Source organism: Zootermopsis nevadensis, unplaced genomic scaffold (assembly GCF_977971745.1).
Source record: "Zootermopsis nevadensis isolate Lab colony 2312 unplaced genomic scaffold, Znev_1.0 Znev_ptg000027l, whole genome shotgun sequence".
Classification (NCBI taxonomy): domain Eukaryota; kingdom Metazoa; phylum Arthropoda; class Insecta; order Blattodea; family Termopsidae; genus Zootermopsis; species Zootermopsis nevadensis.
The window spans coordinates 3,554,965-3,582,786 of NW_028259159.1; the positions used below are offsets into that span (position 1 = coordinate 3,554,965).

A 27,822-nucleotide genomic window follows, 5' to 3' on the forward strand; every position below is an offset into this window, starting at 1 on the left:
TTATTTATTTCTCTCTCTTCCTTCTCCATGTTATAATTCGTGCTTCACCAAGCGACTGTTTACTCTTTTAGCTGCATGAAGACAAATAAGACGTGAGATCAGATGGTACCTTTGTTCGTTCGTGTTCTGGGATTTTGTTTCAAAATCTTAATATGCAAGCGGATGTAACATATGAATATTATGACAACATAAGACTGAACAGTTTCGCTCGGGATTTGAACACATTATATCCAGAGCACAAAAAACTGATAAACATTAAGGATACCTAATCTTATAAAAGCATTCTGATATTGAAACGAATGTTCCTTGCACAAGCTTCAATCGCATCAGCGGATGCTACGTCATTTTTCTCAGCGCACTAAATATGATCTTGATTGTCCATTATATTCGGATGGAGGATCAGGACGTCAAAGACGATGGACCATTATTCGTCTGCATAACAGCGCATTCTACTTAACTGGCTGACTGACTCTATACGCTCTGCAGCGAGCACCAGAGTGAAGATATATGTAGTGAGACACTGCGTAGCCCTGCATAACCGTAAAGCTTTTTAAGAAAGAAAAAAAGTAATATTAAAATATTTTGATACTACGTTTTCGATAAACGCGTATAGACCTCGGTATTTGAACAGTTGGCCATTCGTGTTTCCTATTCGGGTGATCAAGGGATCGATTTCAGCCTGAAAGTATAGTGGGCCACGACTATTTACCATTCTTTAAAACCCCTTACAATTATCCCAACATTGTACATGGTATAACCTACACAAACCAGAAAGTACTATTAAATAAACTAAGAAATATATTCGGCTTAGTGTGTACGGTACACAAGACGTAAATATTAGCAAAGATTATATATGATTACATCTCTGAATAGGTAGGAATAATTTTCAAAACTAATATTGAATAAAAGGCACTTCTTCAAAAAGTTCTTTTCAAAATAAAATTTCAATGTCCTAAGTGCAATGGCATTCATCTCTAATAACGATGTTTCACAATTAGTAAGGATCTAGATATATTTGAAGCTCTCTAATACATGTGCATGAATTTCTAAAGAAATAAAAGCATCTTTTATAACGAATGTTTCCTCCTGTGTTCGTGGTTATACTGCTACAGCAAGAGAAGTTGTTACTTGGATGACGTTAATGACGCAGGCTGACGAAGAATCCTTTGAAAAAAATAACACGAAAGAGAGGAAGATAAAGTCAAGAGACTTGTTTGCATATCTGCTTGATCCTAGTTAAGGTTAATTGGTTATATTTTCTGTCATATCGTAAGGTAAGATCTGCAGTTTTCCGATCATACCAAATTATCTACACAAAGTATCACTTTAGATGATTCCGTGTATCTTAAACACGACATTAGAACAAAGAACAGTTTAATTCGATCCACATGACGTAAACTTGCATCCATTTTAATATTATTCTTCCATTCTCTTCAGGTTGTTTCTTTCCAATAGATTTCCCCACCAAAGTGCCGCATGTTTCTTGTTTCTCCTATACAATTACACCTTGCATTTGTTTGATCCTAAACACTGAACCTTTACGATCCGTTTTAATATTACCCTCCTTCTCTTCTCAGGTGTTTCTTTCACTGAGACATTCCGACCAAAATTCTATACGTCTATGTACTTCTCACTTGCCTCACAACACATATTACTTTAAAGGATTTGTGAATTATACTTTAACAGACGTTTATAAAACAAAGGAAATATTCCCACATAATAGCAAAGAAATAAAATTGAGTAGATAATTGATTTTTGGGTTATTTAAAGAAGTTCTATCAATTACATAGTTTATATATCGTCGTATAACAGGGTAATATTAAATGAGGTGTTGGAAAAGGTGTACCCGGAAGAAAGCGATCGTTGTTTTAAAATATTTTCCAAGACATTACTGGAAGATAGAAGGTAAGTGATGAAAATTCTCATTCGCGATAGCCTATCACCGACTTGAGATTTGAACGCCTGATCACCACACTGACAGATGAAGGTGAAATGCAGATGATGGGGATGCCACTGTTCTCAACGACAATAGAAAGTCGAATCTTTCTGTAATTAATTCTCCCTTCTATTTTTGAGAACGAAGCCACATTCAGCTCGATCCATTACTGCACATTCAAAGTTATCTCTAAATTACTATTATAATAACTCTAACGAAAGCAGAGAAGACATTTGGTCCTGCCCATAAACTCGTATTCAAAGTTCCAAGATTTTTAAATGAAAAAAGAAGACAAGACAGAAGTTTGAAATTTACGTCCGAGTAAACAGTATTCTTTATGTTACAAAAGTTTTCAGACTTCCATAAAAGATTACGTTTGATGTCTTGGAACTGGTAAATTCTTTCTAGCAGGGTAGTACGGCCAGACGAATGAAGGGGTGATATCTGTGGCGGGTTGATTTCTCTCATCCTCACTCCGTCACTCCGTTTTCTTTTTATGTCTGAGCACGCCTCGGAAGAGTTATCTTTAATTCGTATCAGAATTCAGCTCCTTTCATTCTTACGCCATTACCATCACCAGCGCCTCAACCGGTAACTTCTTGGTTTTATTTTTAATCAACACTGCCTTACTATCGTCCGTAAGTACTATATGCGCTTGAGAGAACACGTAAAACAAGCTTTTTATAAATTGTTTCAAATTACGTCGCGTGAGAGAACTCAGCACGCTTGTTATCTGAAGAAAGAATAAGTGACTTTCTCGTGCCGTAAAAAACACCTACGATGAAATACGTAATCTACAGCAGAGGTTTACAGTCAGTGTTCCGGCGATATGTCTTGTGCGGTCCACGTGTATTTCTGTAACACTGCGTAACATTATTTTAACGCAAAAAAATTTCAAATGGTATTTCAGGTGAATAATTAATACACATATCAAAGAAACAAATTTGTTGTAGAAAACTATTTCAGTAATATGTTGCCCTATTTAAGAAAACGAGTTAATAATGTTTTTTTAATAAATTTACGAGAATCTGTAATAAATTATCTTCTCTTATACCCCGAATGCTCCGGAGTAGTTAAGACATGGTTATTATGGCCCCAGGCCTTCTTTAAAGGCTGAGAACTATGTTTTCGTTTGAATCAACTTTTCAGGGAAGAGAGTGCATTGCTGAGTCGCTTTGACTTGATATCTTTCACTAGGACCAACGTCAGAAACAGCGAAGCAAAACAAGACGTTTCAGTGCAGTATATATGAAGCACAAAAGCGGCTAACCATTCGTGTATATTCCTCGAGGGACGGTAAGTCTGTCATGTTCTATATGTAATTTGTTGGCACATAGTATCGCTTTATTCTGGGTCAGCATATCCCAATGTGCAGGGTTAGCTCCGTATCCCGCCTGCCCGCAGAGGAACTGCCACCAGTTTGATATTGTTTCCTGTACGGAAGGCGAACTGTGGCTAGGTCTCCATGTATCTTCACCAATGGCATAGCTTAAATGCTCTCTGAACCTGTAGCTTGAGCAGTGGTAATGCCAAATTCACTTGTTATTAACTGGTTAAACAAACATTCCACTGAAACAACGCCAAATATTTGTAAATGTTTACATTGTGGTTGCTGTTTCCGGAATTCGTTTCACATGCATTTCAAAATACCAATCGCAGATACTATTATACACATGTAGATTATATGTACCTCGAATGCAAACCAAAAAATATTTATACTCCATCCTTCATAACATTTCGCTTCCGGTATTATTAATATTACATCATCTTAATTGTTTTATTTTAGCTGTATTTTTGTCAGTGTTCGCCTGTTCTAATACGGAAACTGGAATAAACTTAACCGATTAAATTGTTATAGGAATTATCATTACCGTTTTACAGCATAGAAATGTCATATCTATATTAATCTGATTAATATGTGTGATGCTTTAAAACCCTTCTATTGATGTGACCCGAACCAAACAGATCACTTACTTTTATTATCGTTCAAAAGTTCGGAAGAATTACGTATTGGTATTACTACCAGATTTTTCATCCATTGTCTAGTATTTATTTTTCCTGTGTCTGGTTCTCTCCTTTTTCTTTCTCGCTTTATTTTTCTTGCAGAGAGAAAGTGCTCATAAATCCTTCCCAGAAAACTTTTTACTGCTGTTTCCTTTATAAACAGAACTTGAATTTTTACATTATGTAATAGAGTCTAATGTTTATTTCTACTGTTACCAACTTTACAATCTTATAGTCTATTTTAAAGGAGCGATCTTAATAAAAACAAAACTCCTCTGGCTTTACAATATTTACAACTCTAATTGTTATAACTTTATTCCTTCTGTTTTACTCATACCTTACAAAATTTAGTGACCAAATAAAATTTACGGTATCATAATGTGGCAGTTAACCCTCGTCTGTATATATAATGACCCAGTTACTCGCTGGCTGCTAGTAATGTTCTGCTGTGTCTTTCTTCGGTCCTTTCATTTTATAGCACTACAGCTTAAACCTCTGTACTTTGCATAATTTTACGAGTCTGTTTATTCAAGTCCAAGGCGTAATTAACAGTGTCCAGAAATGCTGCATATAGCAGAATACCCAAAGCAATATTAGTTAACGAAAATTTTACTGCTACTCCAGTTGCATGTACGCGTTTTATGCAGTCAATAGCACTTCGCCAGTCAGCTTAAATCTTATTTTGACTTTTATCGATCGTTGTGAATGGAAAAAACAACTCCTTTATGCAGTAATTTTGCGCGCACTACTTTCCGACTTCATACAATACAATGACACAATTCTATGGTTTCGTTTATTTACTTATTATCGAACGTCAGTAACATTCTAATTCCGGACGTTCGCGACTCCATTTACAAGAAAAGAAACCCGTCTTTCTTTAGCATTTCAGACACACGGTTTCGAAATAGCCTGTCTTTTCTCTCAATTTTTACAACCAGTTACTGACAGGTTATTTCTCCTGAAAGCGATGGTAACGAACCACAGCACAAGTTGAACCTACGATGATGCTGAGGCAGATGCATCTTTAGCACAAAGCTCAGTAGTGATAAACGTATTACGCAATATAAAAACATTTTCTCTAATGAGGTCACATATCAAACGCACAAAATTTCAGCACACAAATAACAAAAGACTCCACAAATGCGTACAATTTTAAACGTACCACATTGTATCCTCAAACAAAACACACTATCATAAAGTGAACTACATAAAAACTATGATAGTTAATCAACAAGAGGAATGACTAAACAGAAGGACCAAATGTAAATTGTTTGGTAGAAGTAAACATTTAGCCACAGGACAGTATCAGGTACGGTCCGCGTTGGGTTAAGTAAATACCTGTGACGAATGCGGCCTGGGAAGTCACCACGCTGCATTTGCAGACTGAAAAATGTCGTGCTTCTTCTGACTCGATGTAAACATTACGGATAATAGTTTATAAAATAGAAAGTTTACAAAATAATAACAACAAAATAAACAAACGGATAAACGATACCACGAACAACGGAGCAGCCGAAAGCAGGAAACACGTGCAATGAATATCTGTGTAAAAGACCATTATTCTCAACGCATGGGCACGGCATGACTTGTATTAAGGATGCCCAAAATTCGACTATAGATAGGAAACAAAGTAATAACACCAAAATCTGGGGTACAGAATACTAGATTATTTAAATGTATTAATTTAGCCATCAAGCAACTTGGTACCATTCTTAGTTTTGTGAAAATGAAGCGGTGCATCTAACCGAGGGGTCTGAGAGCCTATCTCCAAGACAGTGGTACCACCTGAATGCGAATGAGATGATTAATATCGCTACGCATCATCGATCAGCATACAAACGCGCATGCTCTTTTTGACCTGAGACGAAAATCAGGTGCTGAAACGTCAGACAACTGAGCTAGGCGAATGGACACCCTGCACATAGCGAATCCATTTTGTGTGTGTATTTTACCTCTGCATTTACCTAATGTCCTTGTGAAAGTTGGCACTTCTATTTACCACAGTTGCTACCTACTGTAACAAACGAGATAACAGTTGACATACAGCCAGCGTACAGTTTATCCATCACTTGGCTTTTACTCAGATTACATGCGACCTCCAAACTAGGGTACTGAGATAAGAAAATGCACTTGTAAGGAACTGATAAGACCAGGTCCTGCACGAAAGAAGTAATTTACGGCAAATTAAGATGAAATGTTGTCAAACAAAAAGCAATAATTCGTTTGATTTATTACAATTTCGAGGCCAGAGGTGATAAAATAAGAGAAATAGCGAAATGCGAGTTATATTTTATATTAACTTCTGTCATTTTATGTCTCATGACTCTGTTTTATGCAGGTTTATTGTGAAAAACTTTTTTCAGACACGCACACAAAAATTAAAAAATGCTGTATATATTACTTTTAAATAAAATACATCAAAAGCATATTATTAAACTTAGTAAAGAAATTAAAATGTGTTAAATGACAACAAAGATAACGTTTAAATTGAAAATTCTGTACAAAGACTAAACTAATCTAGATTGACAAACATTTTAAATTGACTACTTCAGTGATATATACTTTTTAAGCTTCACAGATGAGCTTCTAATAGGAATCAATTTTGTAGTGCCGGGTCCTTATTTAGATTCTGATAATCTTCCAGCTGGTCGAGGATCTCTAAGTCTTTTATTTGACCCCAATAATATTTCTGTGTTCATAAGAGCCCTCCGCAAGTTTCAAACTTGATTCTGTTACATTCAGTCATCAGTTTTGTTAACTAAGAAGTTCTTAAACGAGGATCTCGTGTTATGCAAAATGAACAGTCAGAAGAACTAAACTCCATCGGCTCTTCAACTTTTTTTATTTCGAAGCGACACGCTGCTTCATTTCGTTTTACGGCCATTTCATGTATTTTACTCACTTTTCATTTCACGTTGTCATCCACTTTTACAAAAAGTTGATTTAAATTTCTGCTTCTTCTGCTCTTTCTTTTATGTCCTTTATCGTACTATCACTTCCCCTCGCTTCAATATTACGTTTTATCTTAAAAATCCACATTCTGTTGTCATTTTGAGTTTCAATTATTATGCCAGTCTGTCGCTTATTCCCTGTTCTGATACTTTATTTTCTGCATCTCTTCTTCATTTCACATCTCCGTTCCTTTCTTAATTCTTCTACTGCCTTTCACATTTTGTTTAGCTTCACCTTAAATGGTCGTTGCTTCATTTTAACTCGTTCATTTAACTTTTATTTTCCTTGTCGAGGATTGAATATTTCATCTCCCAAATACTATAATTTAGAGCTACGTACCGCGGCATCACCTCAAAATCGTGTTTTCAATTTCAGTTCCGGCCTTAAGTCATATTACGTCAATGTATGGCGTGACAACTAAGTAAGCAGATAAATGGCCTACTTTTATCAAATGGATTAAATAACACGAGAAATCTCGAGAGCTGTACTCACGGCGTTAATAATTTACTCCAGACTTCACAATGTAGTCGGTCATGAGTCACAAATAACTGCCTGTAATCACGAAACATTCGGACACAATGCGATGGCGTCGATCTCAGGAGATACTTTCCGTGAGTCGCAAGTATCCTACGATGTTAGGAAACTTTCGGTAAACATGGCAAAGGCAAACAGAAGCAATATGTATCATCTTAAGGCTGAACGAGCACCGCTTAACTCAAATCCTGCTACTCGAAGCGCGACGCTTCGCGAATTACAAGTAACACAGGCACATGAACCTTCTAAACGTTGCCTCCTGATTTACATTCAGTACAGAGGAACGAAGAAGCAGCATGTTGAATAACAAGAAAACTAACCAACTAAGAATCCAATCAACTAACAAACACACCAACCACCTAGAATACTGAGGATAACAAAATTAATTTAAGACTGACTTCATAAAAAGTAGTTTCTAATCACATAACTCACGAAGACATTTTCTAGCTCCCACGTATGTAAATGAACAACAAACCAATTAACCTGCATTACTAACTCCATGAACCAAGTCCTCAGGTAGTCAAAGAACAGGAATCTCAAACGTCAATACAATACTCACAAAAGCCAAACCCTACTCCCTATCCAAAACCATATAAATACTTTCACAACTTCATACTATTAATTTAACATGTTGTAATGTTATAGTGTTATATAAGATTATGTTTTCCACACTTCCCTTCTCTCCTCATGAGTGCTACATGCCCTCCCCAGTATTTTCCGAGATTTTATCACCCCAATAATGTTTACCGAATCATGTAACACATTTCGTACCACGTCTGTCTTTTACGGCGAGCTGCTATTTCCCGCTAACCACCACACTGGATCACCACCCCTTGTAGGCTGTCCGAGACTGCTTGTTTAATATAATCGCAGGCATACTCCTTATTTGCAACTCGTCTACTCCATCCGCCATACAAATAATAATTAACAGGCTACTTCATTTCAAGCTAATATTTATGAGATATTTTAAAAATTAGTGTCAATTAAATGCAGGACTTAAATACGCAGTAAACCTTTAGTTATGATATAAAAATATAAGATGCAGAAACTACAAAAATTTAGCCAACAGTTTCAGTCCTTCAATACAATGTAATAATATAGAAACAAAATAAACTCATTACAAGTTATATATGTCCTTTGTAATTACAAAACCTCTTATAAAACATCTATTATTTTACTAGTTATCAGAAATATCCTTGGATCAGAGATTTCAAACAGGTGACAAGTTAAAACGAGCATAAAAGTGTAATGCATACAGTGGACCTATACATCCTGTGTCAGTTCGAATGCTGGGTGACATTCACTAAATTAACAAAACAGCAAAAAAAATAGGGGATGAGGGTTTAGCAAAAAAAAAAAAAAAAGCACGACACGAATCCAATGGAAAGTTAGCCCCATCCCCTCTCTCCCACTCATTGCATATAGAAATCCAAGATGAAAAGGGATGTACGTGTTATGCATGGGGGTTGCGAATGGGATATAGAGAAAGGGGTTAGACCTATAATAATAACAACAGAACGGATTGCATTTGGCATCGGAGCTGTCACAGGCAGACTGCGTCGCTGTACGAACGAATAGCTGCTGGGCGAGTAGCCTATACAATAAATGGTAGGCGTCCCGACGTCGGTCGGCGTCCGTGAACCCGCCTCTCCCGGTAGTGTCCTACCACCCACCATGACCACACACACACAAAAGTATTTTCCAACCCCATTATTACACTCAAATTTAGCCAGCCAACTGTCGGGTCTTTAGAGTACTAAGAATACGAATATCACGCAATTACGCATAGTACGAAGAGATGTTTTTGCTAGAGAAAAACAAGATTAACATTTTCTATTACAAATTCTGTAGTACATTTCGTGACCCAAACAGCCAACGTTTGAACACGAATGGAAAGTTAGTACTGAAACTCTAGAAAAGTATAGTTATTTTCTACTCCGATTACTGCGCAAACAAATTTTAGTTGCAGTGATAATCGAAATAACAGACATTAAACTGAACAGAGTCACAGAAGACTTTTCATATGAAGATGTAGTATGCTACACATTACCCAAAAACAACCTACGATTTGAAAGAATTTTCGTAAAATGCGAATTTATTAGGAATCTGCATAACTGTGAAACTTTCAACGAACACAGCAAAGTCAGCTGCCCCTAAACAAAGGTTTTCCAGCTAAAGTAGATTTAAATCATAGTGTTTTGTAGTTGTGTGTAATGCATTTGTATAACCACTAACCAACAGCTGTACCAGCACTTTATAAAATGCTACTTTATTCAGTTGTACCGGAAAGAATTTCGTGTTATTAGCTTCCCACAATTCAAATCCTATTTTCATACTCCGATCAACAAACTAGAAAAAGGTGACGTTTGCTGTGTTGTAATGGTTGCAGAACTCTGTTTATTTGGAGGTGAATTATCTGTTTTGAATATTCTTTTAACTTAATTAAAACTGCATCTATTTTTACGTTAGTCAGTGCAACTTAAATTGCTTTTAGCACAACGATGGATGGAACGCAATTGAACGCTGGTTTTCGCATACCTACATGTGTGCGGTCATCGACCGTGGCTTCATAGCGCAAGAAGGATTTAATACGCAACTGGAGAACGTAATTCTCCCTATAAAACTTTTAAAAAATCAAATGTTTGCTATGTGGCATAATACTAGTTTATATTCCAGTCATAAACACGCCTCTGTTTTGGCTACTCAGTGTGTTATTACAATATACATTTCATATTCGTTCTGCATGTTAATATAAACTAAAATTGTATGTGGCTTATAAAATGATAGAAATTCCAATGTATCTTTTTAATTAGGAAATCGATTTCAAGTGTCCTGTTTATTTCAGATATCTGATGCTATTATAATTATGTTCCATGGACGGAACGATCATCAGCTGTGATTCACAAATACTTAAAAAATAATTATTCTTTTAACTGTTATGTTAATATACCCGTGAACATATTGATACACAGCTAATATGACGTACTAATTCTAAACATCAGTTCATATATTTTAAGTGGGCCTTATTTGCGATTTGAAATATATCAATGACTACGATAAGAATTTTAGTGCATATACAGAAATCTATTTTTGAACCCAGACCGAAACTCTGGAATGTTTTACGTACTTAAAATCTGAAAAGCCAAAGACACGAATTTATTGATGGAAATCAATTGAAGTTTCAACAGTCACCAGCGTTGATTTGAGGTTATTCACTACAGTCGGAAAGAAATTTTTATCACAGTTACGTATGCCACTGAACGTGGGTCGTGGGTTATATTCACTGCTAACACTGATGTATTATTTCAGATAAAATTATATTTTCCCTCCGAGACAGTATTGTCGACTCGAAATCCAGCTACATTTCCTAGAGAATATTGCATGTGAAATATGGAGACTCTATAGAACTCAATTCCAGATTTAATGATAATTAAAATTCTTTAAAATTGTTAAAAATATTTATAATGGAATTTCAGATTACTCTACTTAATTACTGTATACTAAACAGTAGCTGCAGATAAGAGACAAGGACACTGACAGACAAAATAGATACATACATAGAGACAGACAGACAGACGGATGGATGGATTGATGGTTGGTGACATGAGCAAGATACCGTATAAGAAACGGGAACACACTCATGCTAATCCACTGCGTGACTAGAGAGCAGAATTACGTTCTCTTCGTTAAACTATTCACGTATTCGAAGAACGCCGTTCAGAGCAGGTACGAGGGCGTGGATTAGCAGCAGCCTCCTCTGAAGTTACTATTTCGTCACGAGGAATGATACTAACTAACATTTACTTCCTAGTACAAGCGGGATTGTTTTAGAATTTTGTACGTAAAAGCGTACAACAAAAAATGTATTATTGATACCATCGAAAATTTTAAACTTTCATGGCCACGTATTTGTCTACGCACTACATGTATAGTGGCGTGGAGGTACAGCCTAGCGCGTTCCTAACCCCCTTATCCTTAAGCAGACCTCGGTAGATATCGAGTCCGACGTGCCTGAACATTTTTTTAGTAACGATTTACGTTATGGATGTCACATGAAAATTAAATTCGTCCAGTTGGACTAAACAGCACGAAGTGCGTTGCACCTAATATTTAAAATGTGCACATCCTGCAACCTGAAACAAAAGGGGAGGGATTGTTGCAGCTGGTAAAACAGTAGAATGGGGTGTATTCCTTTTATCAGTGTTTTGTAGTTCATTGTCCTAAACAACATTACTCTGAATATTATTTCCTCTTTCCCATTTATTTGCTACAACCACCGTTACGTACCAGCGCGCTGCAGCGTTATGAATGCGAAGCAGACCTGGTTACCAAGGTAACACCACTGACGCTCGGGTTTGATTTAGTTGGTATATCCCAGTACAATGTTTGTTTCAAAGCCGAGAGTCCACGGTAACTTTTCCGACACCAATGTCATACGGGTAAGCACACACAATTTCTTTCATACGGAGAGTTTAATCACAAATCATAAAAATGACTTCGTAGAACAAAGTGCAAATGGCTGCCAAAATTAACATACGCAACAGTATGGTATTAAATTAACTTATATTTGTACCTAATTCTATTATTTTACAAGCTCTCTGGACATAGATAGTGAACCACACGGCAGACTGATTAGCAATCCTGCTACATATTCCGGGACATTTCAAATTAAAATCTTGGCCTGTGCACCGCATTTCCTGACCAAGTTTCTTCGTGGTTTTCGTACATCTCTCTCGGCATATGTTAGTAAAATATCTCAAATAAGGCCACGACCGTTTCTTTCCATATTATTTCCAATTCATTTATCATCTCATCGTTCAACGCTATATAATCCTATTTAGTAACTCAATTAAATACACCGTTAATAAATAAACAAAATGGACAGATTTTTATCTAATATGGGATGGAGAGCAAGTTATTGCACTCATTACAGAAACAACTCCAAACAAGTAATCTCCTTAACGTCTGCGAAGGAATACTTATAAATCGTGTAAAGTAATATATGTACTTACATCACGAAAACAAACAGAAACAATGCTATAATGCCATTCTCCAATTTAAAATTTACGTATTTAAAAACTCCTTATTTGTGAAATTCGTCTTTTATGCACTTCTGTCACAAGTTACATATGATGTTTGTTCTTATTCATCTGAATTTTACAGCACTCCACGGAATATTTTACTCCTTCATAGTAAAATATAAATTCAATAAGAACTGACTGAAATAAAAATTATGTATCACAATAAGATCCATATTCTATGTTACGTAACAGTATTATAATTACACGATGACTTGTTACAAAGAAGCAACCTTGTATTAATAGAACCAGAAATTTGAAAACATCTACATTTTTCAGTTAATCAGATATCGCAATAATGACAGTTAATTTCAATTCATTGTTTTTCACTCAGAGACAGAAGAGGTTCATCTTGCAACATGAACTGACAATTCATATGAAAAATCGTCAGAAACAGGATTATACGTATATGAGATTCCTCAGACGGCATTTTAGATTATATTTCAAGAGATATTACAGAATAAAGGAGGAAGCAGACTGAATATAAGCTAGCTGAAGTAAAAAGTTATTAGTCGAACTGCAGAAATGCGAATCCCAAAATGACTTACACGTAATCCCCAAGAGGAAAGGATTTAACAGGTAAATCCAGAAGAACATAGAAAGATCTTCTGACCTTTTGAACTTCAGAACGACCTTCAAGGCAACAAAACCTTGTGAAGAAGGCAGGGAAGAATAAGTGCAACGAAAGCCTAAACGTCCATCTCAAGAAACTTAATGACCAAAACATCTTAATATGGCACCTAATCTGGTGAGTGTTCTGTCTTTGCGAAGCCAGAGGGCTGTGTGAAGTATATTTGAGGAATTTTGCTTAATTAATAGCAGATTTCGACAGGAGGATGAAAGAGAATCACAAATAGAGATGTCAAGTCTATTCATGTACGATTTCATATCGAAAGCTAACGTCATTAACGAATATTGTTTTAAGTACGACCTGCAAGTTCACTCTACGTCGTTACCCAGAAGATCAAAATCAACAACATTCAGATTTGTTTTAATACAGCGTAGTCCACCTAAAAGTTCAAGTTAAACAAATGCTAATTATCTAATCGACCATTTTACCCTCATTCCTACATTATTTTATTGTATCCTCCAAAAGCGACCTGAGCGAATCAGACTTGCATCATAAGTTGAATTAACAGCAAAGAAAATCTCGTTATTATTAATAATCGAGCTAGAAATGAAGAAAACCATATCGTCACAAGCTTATTAATATTTTTCTGGAAAGGAGAAGAATATTTCGAAACATCTTTCTCGCTCTCTGCTGCCACCAGACCTACCAACCTGTTTCTCTCGTTATATCGATTTCTCCGTTGTAATTAAAATGCACGTATACTGCTCGCTAGCGTGAACAAGCCCTGATATGTGAGATGACAGTGAGCGACGGAGACGTAAAAGCATTGTCTTGCCTTACGAGTCCCTGTTTTCATACCTTCTATGACTAATGTGATAATGTTTAGATATTAATATCAGAGCAGGAGCAGTTTTCCCAGCCAACAGCTAAATGATATTATCTTGATCACTTGGAAGATAATAATTGTGTAGGCGTAGTTTCCTCCGAGTTCCATTAAAATGCGAAATTTTGATCATACGATTTTCTGTTTCATTTTCCCTCAGTTTTTCCGTTTCTAATTTTGTTTCCTGGCAACCGCTTAATGAATAAATTGATCAATGTCTCTGCCACAGTGGTATATAATAGGAAACACCTGTGCTGTTTCAACCTTTCGATGTTTCGGCTGATTTATATGACAATTAGAAACGTAGTACATTAGTAACATTGTTATGAGCAAACAGTATCATTATTTCAGCAGCTTTATGATAAGAAAGACTCACCATTGCTAGTATAAATATACCATTTTATTAATACTATATATTCATTCAATGTTCAAAGGCCATTCGTTACATAATTTATCTTGTGAAACTGGTAATGTATCAAATATGGAATGGTTCTATAGATAAACTGCAATCAAATATGTCAATATTATATAATAAGTTTAATAATTAATGAAGTCATATTATTAAAAATATGTAGCACATATGAGTCACGAGCAACAAATTTATTATTGATTTATTCTAAAACATGACAATACGAAAGCTAAGTCAACCATGTCAACGATTCAATGATGTTTTAAACTTTTTTAATACTTCATTAATTGTCTTTCTACGCAGATTGAATATAGCAAATAAACGCAAGTGCATGTCACAAGCATCTGTTTGAAATATCGATGCAATGTGCAGGCTTATGATAGTGCTATTACTTCCATTGTACTGTCCGCTTTTGAGACCATTACCACCCCATTGTGCACGACAGAGCTTATTTCTATTTACAAACACGCCCTCTAACCTCTGCACACATATTCAGTACTTCCACGTCACAGTGCTTTATTGTGTCTGTATTAAACCAACTCCAAATCCTAAACACATTCACACACATGAGCAATAAGGCCATGGGATAAGCAAAATATTCAATGGAATTAGAACACTGCCAAGATTATCAGCACTGCTGATAAGATTTGAGCCCTTCAGTTAGATTCAAGAACAACAGACCTGGCGTAAATAGATTTATAATATATTTTTTCCCAAATAAGCATTGTGAATTTGATAACTTCATAATATTTAAACTAATTTCTAACATATTGTCAACTGTGAAGTTACTCATTATGTAATTTTCGTGGTTTTTGTTACTCCTGATTCATATTTTCTCACCCTATTCCGTTCTTCTGCAATTTTAGCGCGGTATATTATCGCGTTTTATTCCAAATAAGTGGTATTTCTTCTGCATCAAGAATTTAATCCTGCAATAGTTTAAAGAAGATTATCAATACGTGCCCATTTAAGAACACGAACCACTAGCATGACTAAAGTTCAGACGTCATTTAGACAACTACTAGATTATTCGATAGCAACAGTATTTGCGTCTTGACCAAGTTCCGCAGAGGAAACCTAATTCTGCCCTTTCAGTGCAAATTTCAGCCAAGTACGTTTCACATTACACCTTTTCACCCGACAACACGTGACAGGTGGCTCCTGGAAGGTCTACAGAGAACAATGGAGACATAAAATTGTTGATATTTGCCTTAACTAAAACGAGATGGTACGATGAAGATGATTTGTTTCTGAAATTTATTCCCACTTCATGCCGCGTCCTCTAGACCAGCAAATTCTTCTTAAACAATTCGTTTCCTAGTAACTTAATTCTGTGCTCTCCCTTCATAGTGGAAGACAGTATTTCGCTCTCATACAACATATGTAATGTTACTATTTGGTAAATTTAATTTTTTAGATTTTCCGATAGCGAAATGGGAAGATTAAATGTTATGGAGTAAATGGAAACTTCTTTTATTTAATCTGCTAATAATTTGGTACTTATTAAGTTCCTACTTCAAATTTGCGACGGATTTCTTGTACTTTGATAGATAAATTGAACGACACAGAATGCCATGATTTAATTTCCTTTGAAACAAGATTAATTATACCCATAATTCCGTTTAGTGTGTTAGTTCTGGTGTGGCAACATGGAACTTCCTGAGGTTGATTGTCACAGGATAGCTTCAACGATCTATTGACAAAACCTCACAGCAGACGCGGATCCAGTAAGCAGGATAATTACTAATGATGGAAACCACATGTGTGCCTTGGGCAGGATATGAACCTGTGACAAAACCGATGTGGTACCAGCGACCTTGGCCAACCGCCACCATAATCCTGACTAGCTAGGCGAGTGATTCGAAAACCATGGTCCATGACGCACGGAGAGATCTCAACTACTTTTAAAGACTTCACTAATAATCCTGGCAGAAAATCCTCTTTCGCCTCCAGATTTTCTTCAGGGGCCACGTTTAAACTCCCGGTACTCTCCAGATTCAATTTATTCCGACTGCCTTACTCCTTTACACGTTCGTCAAGATTCCTTGGACGAGGGGCGATTCTTCGCAGAGCACAGCACAGAAACTGAGGAAATACCCCCCCCCCCAAATCACAATTTGAATTATGTTCCATATCTAACAGTAAAGCCGCTGTGATCGGCTTCTATTACATGAAAATGATGTATCTGTACTCTAATCAGCAATTTTCGCTTTACACATTAAAAATTATTTTACACTTTTCCTGCTGACTTATAAGCCTATTTACAAGATTGAATCAATTAGTTTGCTTTTGCACCCTGTAATTTGTATATTCTTGGACAGTTCAGAGGTCGGTCACTGTAAGTACAGGAACACTGACATTTCGGTTTGTGCAGCGTAATGTGTTTTCAGAAATAACTTTTAAAAAACTTTCTGTGCCTATATTTAATACTAATGTCATAAAACTCATTTAATCAAAACTTTTTTTCTTTCTAATAAGTTTAATGACTTGCAATCACTGGCCTGTGAAGTCTAATATGTAGGCGCCAGAATAAAAGGGCCATATTCAGATACTTCAATCCGATGTTTGATCGCTATTTAGGAATTACTACCAGTTCAGCCTAAATTCATATATAAAATATAAAATCATATTTCTATCGATTCTTGGAAGAATTAACAAACATATTTTTTGAGGACGTTTGCAAGTTGTATTCCTTTCCTCAGATTTATTTTTCAAAAAGATTGATACCAATTTGCCATGGCACCGGAGAATTAACACCGATAAAAGTTACTAATATTTTGATGAAGATAAAGACATACGACATACTTTCAACTGACATGCAAATTTTTTTTGGAAAAGTATTATCAGTCGGTGATCTTGAAATACGCAGTTTTGTTCACTGCAAGGAAGAAGTTAAAACGCAGAAGTCTACTGAAGGCCGCTGTTCAGAGTTTACACGTTCTAGAAAGCAATAACGGGTTTCATATAAAAGCATTCCATACATAGAAAACATTAACACTACATCACATTGTCTAGAGACAGCTTGAAATTTTGTACAAAACAAGCGTAGAGCCCGAAGGGAATTGCGCGACTTACAGTTTTCTATGTATTTTTATGAATTCATTTCTCTTCCAAAAACATTTCAGTTATTTCTCTTTCTGTCATGCCTGCGTTTTCTTCTGTTTTGTTTTGGAATGCCGTCAGAATTTCTTTTACGTGAAGAAACGTTTCAACATCAGAATAAATTGAGGAATGCCACCATAACTATTTGCTCATATAATAAATGTTTTTGTGTAATCCTGCCAACAGAGAAGTTCAGTACAGCGGCAACGTTATAAGAAAAATTGGTTGTTTCTAGTTGAAACCTTGATCTCGTGATTTTCCGAATTTCCAAGCTAATGAACTGAGGTTGGACACTGCCGATTTCTTACACATTCTTAGAAACCGAGTTAAAACCTAGATAATACTACCTACTCATTACAGTCTATATAACGCCCTCAATTAAACTGTGCGCCGTTAATTACCACTGAATTAGTTAGTATAACATGGTAAATGTACCATGTTACACTAACCATTTCTGTAATAAATTCTTCTCGGGCTGCCAGCCGTGTAAATTGGCTTAATAAAGAAAACACCAACATTTCGAGAACCATCTTCGTCTTCGTCCCCAGCCTCCGGGTAATGTAGTTATGAGAGATCAAATTCGTACTCAGTGTCTACCTGGCCCAGTTCCATGTTATTAGCTGCACACCAAGTCCAATTGGGTAACGTGGAGCCAATAAAATGGAACTGAGCCAGGTAGACACTGAGTACGAACGGGATCTCCCATAACTACATTGCCCGGAGGCTGGGGACGAAGACGAAGATGGTTCTCGAAAAGTTGTTTTCTTCATTAAGCGAACTTACACGGTTGGCAGCCCGATAAGAATTTATTATACTTAGTCGTCTTGAAAGCTTCAGATCATAAACCATTTCTATGTTGTTAAATGTCTATATCTGATCCCATATTTTGCTGGTTTATTAAAATATTTGTAAACACAAAACATTTTCGACCGAGTGCCTTGATCTGATCGACGAATGATAAATGGAGTAATATTCTTTATGAAAACGTCAAAAAACACAAAAAACACTCGCGACATCAACAATAGCATAGTTAGATGAGTATTTTTTTTTAACTTGGTGCAACAGCTTGCGTTTAAAATTACAACCCACCCACGTTAAATCTCACTGACATCCCCCAGCGCAGCTTCCAACTCATTGTGTACACCGTATAACTTTTAGTTCATTAAATTTGTGAGGTCACGTACCCTGCTATAAACACAGGAGACTAGCCTCAGGACAAGTTAAAGGAGTTGAAACTTTAACGGGGATGGTACAGATATGCACAACTGTCGCCGTCAGTTACGATGGAAAGATGCACCGCTTTCAGTGAAACCTGTTCATGAGCAGATAGGCATCACACAGTGTCACTCAGCTTAGCGTGTAATCTAACATATGCGACAGGCGCTGCGTAACGAATACCAGTCTCTTATCGCAGACGTTTAAAATTTATGTAGATACACCTGCATCATCTTATCGGAACGACGTCTTGCGAACAAGGCACCAAAAAAAGGTCTCTGTTACCCGCAAGCCACGAAAACTTACAGCACCGCTAGTCACAATGCTGCCAACAGCGTATCTCGCAGTCAGCATCTCCCAAAGGAATTTCGTAATTTTCACACAAAAGGAATAGATAGATATAAAAAAATACAGTAAGAAATAGAGAAATGTAAACAAAATTGACGGATAATCATGGAGGTTATATTACCTCTGAATTTAGGAAAGCGTTATTATACATGGTTCGAATTAATACTAATATTCCTTTTTATTTAATAACGCTTTCAAATGCTCAGATTAAATGGAGCCGAATTAGTATATGATAAAGTGGAAAGGGTAAGGAAGGAGGCGGCCAAAGCCTAATTTAAATGAATATAGGAGCATCTGAATTAGGGGACTGAGAGAAGTCGGTAAGGATATCCGATATTGGGACGAGATTTGAATCCGGGGTCTGTAAATTTTAAGACAGGAATGCGACGTTTGGTTTCAATCGTTCAAAAATTAGAAATCAACAAAACATTAATTCAGACAATAACTTTTATCAGTATCAAAACTGTTTATATTTTACGCCCCTGAGATTTTGAACAGACGTTGGACCTATTTATATACGTACATACATGCACTTCGTTCCAAGAAAGCGCAACAGTCCGTAGGAACGGAACTGCGCATTCTGCGATTCGCATTTCAGAATTGTACTTTTTCTTCTCAGCGAGATTTATGTTACATCATGAAACATGTCTCTGAAGCACAGGTCACTGAAACAAGCGTCGTCAGACGACGTAATGCGTTTCTTTTGCTGCTAAGTAGGGCACATCAATACAAATCCTAAGACCTCGTGAAGACTTAAGTTACTGAAGGACAGAGCTTCTGAGAGACATCGTTGAGGATAACTGGATAGATAATCCAATATAAGGGACGATTTTAAATACGGGTGTTTTGATGGCCTTAATATTACTTCACACAATTTCAAGGGGTATATTCAAAACTTACAACCGATTCACAAATATAATATACCGTTTAACGGAGGACATAATGCATTTTATACAGAAACACAAGGCCTGAAATACAACATTATAAAGAGAGATACTATTACCAACAGACGCGGAATTTTGCCTTTAGTCTTATGAAGCCTCTTATAGTAAAACCAAAGTAGACTGTTTTGTTTAATTCAATTAAAATTACTGTACTCCCATATGTAGCTACAGGCCAATTTATATGCATACAGATTAAAAATGTTAAACTTTTGCTAAAGTTTGACTTAAAAAATTGAGTTTGTAACAGAGAGGTTTACACAGAGAACGATGGGAGATATTTAGCAAGCACTTTTTCTGTTTTGTAAAAGATAAAAGTTATTAGCATTCTTATTAAAAACTTCTATGTGCATGAATATAACGTCCTGAGACACACAGCACACAGCTTACTCGTGTGTCTTCTTTAAACATTTTCCAACCTTTCAACTACACGCCCAATATTAATAATGAATCTACTGACTCTGTTCACCTGCAAAAGAATACATATTTAATCCCACTAAAAGCATTCACAGACCATTAGACGAGTGGCATTAAAGCTACTAGGGGTTCATATCTTTTTCTATTATACGTCAGATCTTTCCGTAGAACAGCTCGACAGCTACGTCACTTGTAAATAGCTTTTGAAGGTACATCGTGTGTTGAAAATGCTGTTGTTTACTGAAATAAATAATTCTAGAACTACGGAACAGTGATTCGTCCTGAGGAATGACTTCCTTCTGCCTAGGTAAGTAACAACTCCAAGGAGCGCAATCCTTCTTGAGAAGCTTAGATTTGCTCAGCTACTAAAATATTATCCGTCTTATACAGAACCCAATGGTTCATTACCGTGTTTAAAACAGTCCACCACTCGACTATATCCAGAAAAAAATTAATCCGATCCAAAAAGTCATGGTCTATTCACTTACATGTCAATTTTAATATTATCCTCTATCTACTTCTAGATCTCCGAAGTTTCTTCCCCATCTCGCATTATAATTCTGTATGCACTATTTATTTCTCCAGTAATACCTCTTTTCCATCTCACCCTTTAATTTTGTGACCAAAGAGAATCTATACGCCTTCTGGCCCTGTATTTTGTTTGTGTCTTTGCTTGAATGGGTTTATATTTCTAAAGGTACACTAAATAAACAGGCATTGTTCAACCCGAAAGGCAAGGCTGTCTGCTCTCATTGTGTTTTAATATAATGACTAAGGAATCTCGTCCATTTATGGATTTTTTCTGTGGCGACGTCATTTGTTACCATGTGAATTGATTCTGAGGTGCAGAGTGCCTTGGCTAAAACGTCGTTAATCACTATAGTTACAACAAAAACAAGCCTCAGCTATAGACGTTGTTCTCGAGTGACAAATGCTTGTGTTGTGCATATGGAAGTACACGGTTCCCACAGCTATCAAAATTAAGGACACACTAAGGCGATTTCACAGTTATTCGTCTCAACAAATTCTTCGTTGTCAAAGTTCTTGAAGTCTTTCTAGCCCCATTCAAACCACGCGTTGGAATATTTTCCGTATCAACATTTTTGTGTGTATTTAATCGATATTTATTCCGATTTCTATATTTCATTTGTGAAATTGTATTACTTTGCTTCCAGAAGCGAAAATTAATCTCTACCCACAAGATAGCCACCTTCTAATGCTATCCTCCAATATCATTGTTTATGGTCCAAGTAATCATTTTCCAAGAGGTTTTACCACCGAAATTATGTTTGTGTAGCTTAACCCTCTCCCCGCCCCAGTAACCTAACACCACCACCCTAACAATACTAAGTCACGATTCGTAAACTAAATTAAATTAAATTTTAAAGATTCAGGGACACTGAATTACAGATGAATAAATTCTTGAACCTCCACCTACGTGGAGGTGAGAGGTAGCTTATCCTTTAAACTGGCTGTAATCCGATAAAGAGACTAATCTCTCCGTTGACTGAGAAGGCTACTTAACCTCTGGAAATATTATTCTAAGAAATAATTTACTGTGCAAGCTTGTGAAGGTAGACAGATGACACAAATGACTCACAGCCCAATAGAGTATGTCTTTGTTAGAATACGTGCTTTACCCTCGCTCATACTTTACATTATTACTTGCAGCACGCGTGAATGGAGATAAGCCATTAAAGTTATACGTTCATTATTACTTTTGTGTATAATTCTCGTGCCTTCTTCGTTACAAAAGTTTGTAAAGTTTCACTTAAAAACTCCACCCTTTTAAAGCTATTTTCCTTAAGTTAGTATTAGCTCTTAAACTAAAGGAAATTCTAGTATAAAGGGAGACTTTTCTACTCACCCCGGAGATTCAGGTGCTATAGAAGACTGTATCTGGGGACAGTGTGATTGGTGGCCCCAGAACTCAGTAGCTTCATTGCTCCTCCTGGAATATGTAAGAGGAAAGGGTTTAAGAGTAATTTTGTATTACGAGTTAAAACGCTTTAAAAAACTAATATCTGAAAGACTTTGTTAAACGTTCTGTAACAGCATCGTAAAAAACTTTAACGTCATTTATTACAACATTTCTTCTAAAAGAATTTTTTTTATTTTTAGCTGCAAACAAAATTATTCCAGCTGTACGAATAGAGTAATGGAAGAATTACGTTTATTTTCCTGTAATTTCTACAGTTGTCAAATTGTATAGAAATTTTCAGTTTCTGATGGACAACGTTTGGGCATAATAATTCCTCCCTGAAACGAACATGAATTACATATTTAGAATAACGTATGACTGCATTGTCCCATGCAAAGTAGATGCACTAAAAGATTGCGGATGCAGGAGAGATACGGAGGATCGCGGAGAAGTATTATATACACGCTGCCTATACCGAATAAGCAATCACGGACAGCCGACAAGGAGTGGTACCACAGCTTGGGAGTTGGAAGGAGAGGTAGCTAACACACTTAAATACAAACAACACACAAAGAAATCTTACAAGGGGACTCGGAATGTGACGGATTACTTGGTCCAACCATCAATTCGTGCAGTTAGAACATTATACATTGTAATTTCGTACTCAATAATGATATTCAGATTATATTGATAAAGTTGTTCTCGTTTTCAACAACAGTTACTTAACTTTATAGTTGCAGTTTATATATGTTATTTGTAAAACAAAAACCTTATTTGACTTCCATTTACCTCCTATAATTGCGATTCATCTATAGCATCCAAAACACTGCCGAAGAGAACACGAATTATTCTAAGCAACATTATACTTACTGCCCTCTCTTCATCTCGTTCACGTCCATGATTCAAAAAACAGAAAGTATTTACTATCCATGCCTGTAACACTTTAATTACATAACCCTGCATAATAAAACTGATTGACAGGAAAACAAACAACTTCAGTGTATATTCAATCATCATGCTTGTCCAAATAGAAAAAAAAACCGGTAATGCGATGCAAACAATATGTTACCCGTAAAATAATTAACTCTTTGTAAATTACCGTCACGTCACGAACTGTGCTGTAGTACTACACTTTACATTACTTACTACTGGTCCATAAATCAGTAATTAAAAGCTGACCCACATTATTATAACAGCAATGCATAATATTACTTAAAGAAAATCACAAAACTTAAACGTATGTTAGTATATAAACACAAAATTCCTCGACTTCATGTAAAGTTAATGAAACCCAAAAGCTGGTAATTAAAATCTATTTAACTTTGATTCACGCCGACACTGGTTCACACTGTGACGTCCACATTTGTGTTGCCTTGTGTTTCTACCGAACGCAGTATAAGGTTGTATTAGCATTAATCCAATGACATATTGCGTGTTATACAACACTGGATTAAATTGAATGATGACATGATGGCAGTCACTAGGAGTTGGCCGCAAAGCACGGGGTATAATACTGATGAGACGATCATGTTAATACCTACGCCCTGCTGCTATGTCAACCGTCCTGCTTTTCCACGACAAGGAATTGTATCACTAAAATGTACTCCTGTATATATAATTCGCGAGAAAAACGTAGGGTAGCACACAGTATTGTCGACTTCATAATAAGCAGGCCTCGATAACAAATGAGGGCAAATGGGAGCATCATGTTTATTATGTCTCCTTCTTACATTCTTTTTTCATACAAGAAAGGATATATATATGTATATATATGTACTGGGATAACAATTGAATATTTTATTGTACCTTAAACAAATTTTTTACGACAAAAATCCATGTTGTTTCCATGCTTTATGCCCCCTACGCAACCCTTATGAAATCTGTATCTGCAGCTCTTGTTTAACAAAAACAAGGTAGACAGACAGAGAGAGTGAATAGGCCTTGTTTCCGGCAGTACAGACGCATGTTTGTGGTTCTCTGGGGGATTTCGGGCTCTTCTGAGCTACAATAAATGACCTGTGTTCAGAAGGTCGGCAAATGTTCGCAATCCTACCCACTTCTTGCAGTTTCGTTTCTTCAACAAACAATAGAAGCTGGAATAGCGCGTGCTGATCAATTACTAAGTTGCTGTCGGAAAACTGAGGAAACATCAGAAAACTCAGTAAAGAAAGCCTGCGTAGAGACAGTTCCTGGATATGAAATTAAGAAGGAAGACAGGAGACAGCTGCCAAACTGCTACAATGATAAAAACAAGACGATCTAAACTTCAGTACAATATAAAACGATTAAATAAGGGCGCCAAGCTACCCTTCGTCTATCCACCCAAATGCTATCTCTTCTTGAACTCATCGATGTCACTGTATCGTGAGTGAAATTACAGAGCACACATCTTACTGTGTTAGCTGAGTAAGCTGTATCAAGAACAAGCCTCTCAAGCGAAGAGTTGCCCGGAATACTTGGTTGTAAGGCACGTTCTTATCAGCCGGAAGACCTTCCCTAAGACACACAATCTTATTACTGAAAACGAAACGAAAAAGGAGAAAGTAAATGACAAGTATAAAACCGATCAAATAATCGATACTCAATTGCGTATTTCTTTATCTCGCAAAATAACGACAACTTTTAAGTTCTACGTTAAGTAATGAGTAAACACGGAGGAACAGAGTTGTATTCAATGACCTGATACCGTGAAGCTCATTATGTTTAAATGAATGCGCAGACCTAAATGAACGCTAATCAAAGTGGATATTATTTTTAACGAAACTAAAAGATCTTCGAATAAAAAAGAGTAATTTTATTCAGTTCTCTTCCGTGTTTGGAAATAACTGACTAGACCCGGAAATGTAAAGGTCTGGTAACATAGTACCGTGCTAGAGCCAACACAATCCTTGAATTTTACCTGTCACTTCCTAGACACTGTAGCTCATACACGGGTATGAAAACTTGTGCCTTAAGGAGCCAGATACTCATTAATGCATAATATAAAGACGCTGATGAACTTTACCAAATTAGTACTTCAATTTGACAATTTTATAATTGCCAAAGATACGTTTGAAGGCAGCGTAGTAACTTCCTCCTGCAGTAGCTAATTATTGAATATGTTAAGAAGTTCCCTTTGGTTACAGAACCAGAATTTATTCACCGTGTTCTCAAAATCTCATCATTTAGCTTTTCCCATAAAATATGATTTAACGCAATATTTGCATTTAAAATAGTTATTTTAACCGGTCTGATCTTATGAGGACATTCAATGTTCTTGTTTTTCATGATTTTAGTTAACAATCAAACGAACCCAAGGCAACGAACTTCCTCGTTATATTACGTACCCCAAGGTGCAGTCTTTCTCCTGTATCTTACAGTCGTTCAACAACTTAAGAAAATCCTTACGTTTTAAGGAACCCAAATATCTACTCCCGTCTTTAAAGCATCCTGCTCAGTGCTTCATAAACTATGGCAGAAAATGTCAGTTTTCACAGTATTCGTACCCTACCACCCTGTTTTTCGATGGCCACATCCAGACCTACGTATTTCCAAATGGTCTCGTTAATTCGTTATTTCGAACAAAAACTTTTAAACATTTCTCAGCTACGACAATTCACTTAGTGTTCTGCTGTTTCGCTTAGTTCTAAAATGTATGTAAACCAACATGATCGTAGCTCGTACGCTCAACGTAGGCGTTTTTAGCAAGGCGGCATCACAAAGCAAAATCTTATATGTTATCAACGTTCGTAAGCTAGGATTTGCATCTTCGAATATGGCTTCAGGCAGCGAAATAATTCAATGACCACAGCTACCAATATGCGTAGAGACCACAGCGTTATAAATAAAAGTACAATACGCTCATTACAGCGCTTTGTACCTTCTTTCTTATTAAGTCTTCCAGGAGCTTCCAAGTCCTAGGACATTTGTCTGCTGGAGACCTTCCAGCGTCACAAAGCTTCTGTCAGAACTTTTATTAATACTAACTGAACGCCGTGTCAGGTAACACGTATTTCATCGCATTCTTGTTGTTCCCAGGACAGCAAGATTTTTGTACTAGTCTACGGTAGCCACGGGCAGACGCCATCTTTTTTTCACAAAACGAAAATTCACACCAATCACAGTAATTGACTGAAGTGATTCGCCTCTTTTTTATCTCTGCGTTAGGATTGCTACGTGATTTGCGACAGTGTTAAATTTCCCTCTCTTTCTCATTCCCTTCTTGTCATTTAATATTTCTCTCTCTTTTCCTGGCTCTCAACTTCCATAACGGTGAATAAGCTAGCTGAGTAAAAAAATGGCAGCATGGAGACAATATCAGAATAAAAAGAAACACATGTGCCTACATTTAACATGAAATATACCACTGAAGAATATATGAGCGCATGTCACTAAACATTCGAACCGACATATTGATAAATCTGGCAACGGTAACTTTTTTAATATAGAAAGGCCTATGCAGCATTCTGCTACGTTTCAAGACCTGAAATGAGGAAGGGAGAATCCATGCGTTAAATAAATGGTTCACAGTATCTGGCTTTCTATTTTTTATAATAAAAATATCAATGCGCTATATTTAATTTATTAACGAATAAAAGACAAAAGTCACTTAGATCATTCTTCTGTGTAATAGTAGCAATTTGTACGTGTTAGAATCAGAGCCAGATTTCGCTTGAAGCAATCCTTGCCTAGAGACCATAAAATTGGAAAGCATCAATCACCTTTAGTTCAGAGGCAAGACATTCTGATAAGGAAGAATGGGGTAATCAGCGGAAAAAAAAATGGTTTCAGGAACATTAATTTTCTGGGCTACATTGTTCATCAGAACTGTTGTAATACGATATGACCTTATTCATAAACATGCAGTAAGTGCGCCCGATTCTATAAGTCAGATTTTATATGCTACATTCTGCTTTTCGAAAATAAACACGATAGTATCAAGTACACTTGAACTTTTCGCGTCGTCTTATGTTTTTTTTATATTTAAATTTGTTTCGGTACATTTCGTGGCTTCTATGAAACTAATTTGCAACATACACCACAGAAGTGTCGCGGAAGGCATAATGGTAGATACAGCATCATATTCCTCAATATTTATCAGTATTTATGCTCTACATAGTTTCTAAGAAGAAATAATTTAAAATAAAATAAATCTACGAAACAAAGTCCTTCTTGAGAAGCTAACAATAACTCTGCTAGCAAAGAAATGTCCCGTATTTTATGCAAAACAAATCTTAATTGCGGATTTCCACAATTGGACTACATACTGAGCAAGATAATTCAAGTGTCTGAATGAACCCGGATAAGATTCATGGTCTGTGTAATATTTCGTCGCATAGTAGGTTCTTACACTGAAAGGCAGTTCCCTGTGTAAACCGAAACCTGAAGTACCACCCCCTGTGATTATTTATTTAACATATTTGTAAGTCATTTGATTTAAATAAACTGTACATAATTAGATAATAGTAAACACTATGTTTACATTTCGATTATTTTAACTACAACCTATGAAGCGTTGAATGAATATGAACG

The 27,822-nt window shown here is 36.3% G+C and overlaps 1 protein-coding gene across 1 annotated transcript in view; it reads right to left on the reverse strand.

Moving 5' to 3' along the window:
- Positions 1-27,822, reverse strand: part of LOC110829861 (uncharacterized) — a 297,508-nt gene that overhangs the window by 103,199 nt on the left and 166,487 nt on the right. The window contains exon 5 of the mRNA XM_087356519.1: positions 22,258-22,341. The gene's annotated coding sequence lies outside the window, so the exon portion shown is untranslated. The remainder of the gene's footprint in view (positions 1-22,257; positions 22,342-27,822) is intronic.